Below are 3,054 nucleotides of genomic sequence, written 5' to 3' on the forward strand. Positions count from 1 at the left end.
TCCCATCACCATTGTAAACAGTTTTGCTCTCACCCTCCCTGATGACCTCTTCCCTCCCACCTACCCCCACCCAATTGCTTCCTGGACAGGCATTTTACGTCACTCTCCAATTTTTCTCTCTCTTTAGAAACACTTTTAAAATTTTCAGATTTATAATCTCTCCTTCATTTTACCTAAAAAGAAACCAATATTATAAAAAGCGAAAGACTTTTGATATAGTAGGTTTACCATGGAACTAAATTACTATTAAATACAAAGAACAAAAAGTGAAATTGGACCTTCATCTAACATCATGCACAAAGGTCAAATTCAAATGGATTAAAGGCCTTGATATCAGACCTGGAACCATAGGTAGATAGAAGAACACATAAGTAAAAACACTCCATGACATTGTACTAAAGGCATCTTCAAGGAGTAAACACCACTGTCCAAACAAGTGGAAGCAGAGAAAATCAAATGGTATTATATTAAACTGAGAAGCTTCTGCACCTCAAAAAAAAATAGTGAGTTAAAGATAATTGCCACCCACAGAGTGGGAGAAACTATTTACTCAATACCCATCAGATAAGGGGATAATATCTACGATATACAAGGTACTAAAAGAACTTAACAAGAATAAAACATATAACCTCATCAAACGTGGAAAGAAGAAATAGACACCTCAAAGAAAAAATACAAATGATCAAAAGGTACGTAAAAAAAAATGCTCCTCTCATCGGGGACCGCCATCTTCCAGTTTTTCCAGTAAATCACAGTCATGACCAACACAAAGGGAAAGAGGAGGGGCACCCACTACATGTTTTCTAGACCCTTTAGGAAACATGGAGTTGTTCCTTTGGCCACATACATGCGGATTTATAAGAAAGGTGATATTGTAGACATAAAGGGAATGGGCACTGTTCAAAAAGGAATGTCCCACAAATGTTACCATGGAAAAACTGGAAGAGTCTACAATGTTACCCAGCAGGCTGTTGGCATTGTTGTAAATAAACAAGTCAAAGGCAAGATTCTTGCCAAGAGAATTAATGTTCGTATTGAGCATATTAAGCACTCTAAAAGTCAAGCTTCCTGAAGCGGGTGAAGGAAAATGATCAGAAAAAGAAAGAAGCCAAAGAAAAAGGAACTTGGGTTCAGTTGAAGTGCCATCCTGATCCACCCAGAGAAGAACACTTTGTGAGAACCAATGGAAAGGAGCCTGAGCTGTTGGAACCCATTCCTTATGAATTCATGGCATGAGAGGCATTTTTTAAAAATAAAAGATCTCTGAACTAAAAAAAAATGCTCCTCATCACTAATAATCAAGGAGATGCAAATCAAAACAACGAGATACCATCTTATACCACAGAGACTAAAAACATCACAAAGAATAATAACAATTGGTGCTGGTGGGAATGTGGGGTAAAAGGAACTCTCATTCACTGCTGGCGGGAATGCTGTCTAGTCTAACCTTTCTGGAAAACAATATGGAGATTCTTCAAAAACCTGAAAACTGAGTTCCCATATGATCCAGCTATACCACTTGCAGGTATATACCCTAGAAACACAAAAATGCAATACAAAATTGCCTTCTGCATGCCTATATTCACTGCAGTGCTATTTACAATAGCCAGAATCTAAAAACAACCCAGATGCCCAACCACAGATGAGTGGCTAAAGAAACTGTAGTATATATACACAATAAAATACTAAGCAGCTGTCAGGAAAAAATGAAGTCATGAAATTTTCCTAAACTATTATGTTGAATGAAATAAGACAGAGGAAGAGAAACAGACACAAAATAATATCACTCATCTGTGGGATTTAAGAAAACTAAAAGAGTATGGCAATAATACCCAGAGATGAGATAGAGATGAAAGCTGGAAGGACCAGCCTACAATATAAAGTTTACCCCAAAGTGTGGTGAGTGCAGTTAGAGAAGTAACTACAATAACAACAATCATGACAATGGTATTGAGTGAGAGAAATAGAATGCTTGTCTCAAATACAGGTGGGGATGGAGGAGGAGGGAGATATGGGATTGGTGGTGGAAAGTTGCACTGTGAAGGGAGTGTACTGTTTATTACTGAAAACTGACTACAAAGATGTTTGTAATCATGGTCCTTAAACATATTTTTAAAAATTCAGGGGCCGGCGAGGTGGCGACCCTGACCGCGGTTCGATCCCCTGGCGTCCCATATGGTTCCCCCAAGCAGGGGCAATTTCTGAACACTTAGCCATTAGTAACCCCTGAGCATCAACAGGTGTGGCCTGAAAAAAAAAGTTTTTTTAAAAAATTCAAAGGGCATTTTCTAGGAAGGTTTAAAAATGGGGAGTAAGGGTTGGAGTTATAATCAGTAGATAGGGTGTTTGCCTTGCACATGGTCAACCCAAATTTGATCCCTGGAAACCTATATGTTGTCTTTAGCCTGCCAGAGTAATTATTGAGCACAGTCAGGAGTAACCCCTGAGCAGCACTGGGTGTGAATCCCCCAAGAAAATAATAAAAATGGGAATAATGTTAGGGTAGTTAAGGAGAATAATAATGTAACCTTATTTTCACCTTTAATTATTATTCATATCTGCTATCTAAGTGTGATATCACAGTAATTACAAGAGTGCAAAAGGTGAAACCACTTTGAAAATTATTTTAGCTATAATTGGAACCCCGGGGTCCAACAGAAGGATCTGATGAGATGAAGGTCTGGAAGCAAACACCAATATAGGAAATTATCCACACAGTGGAAAGGGTGCAGAAAAGGGGTCAGAATATCCAACACTCAAACCAAGAATCCCACCACACCCGCCTTTTTCTCCTAAGAATGAAAGCAACTTAGTGGAGGAAGACCTAAGAATGAGAAACTTCCTTCTTCAAACCCCATGCTTTTATTCACAAGAAGCATGCCACATCCTAGGAAAGAGGGTAAATATCAAGTAGAGAGTAATCCAATAATCCTATCACCAGATCACACCCTGGGTGGAGTGTGAATATTGTTAATTGGAGTGTTAGCCCACCCTAGGACAAATAAGTGCCAAGACAGTTCCATTCATTCCTAGATGATCTCCAATTTTTCTAGG

The 3,054-nt window shown here is 38.7% G+C and overlaps 1 pseudogene; it reads left to right on the plus strand.

The window, feature by feature from the left end:
• Positions 1-724: 724 nt before the first annotated feature.
• Positions 725-1,279, plus strand: LOC126006770 (60S ribosomal protein L21-like; annotated as a pseudogene).
• The last annotated feature ends 1,775 nt before the right edge of the window (positions 1,280-3,054 follow it).

This window comes from Suncus etruscus, chromosome 4, assembly GCF_024139225.1.
Source record: "Suncus etruscus isolate mSunEtr1 chromosome 4, mSunEtr1.pri.cur, whole genome shotgun sequence".
Classification (NCBI taxonomy): domain Eukaryota; kingdom Metazoa; phylum Chordata; class Mammalia; order Eulipotyphla; family Soricidae; genus Suncus; species Suncus etruscus.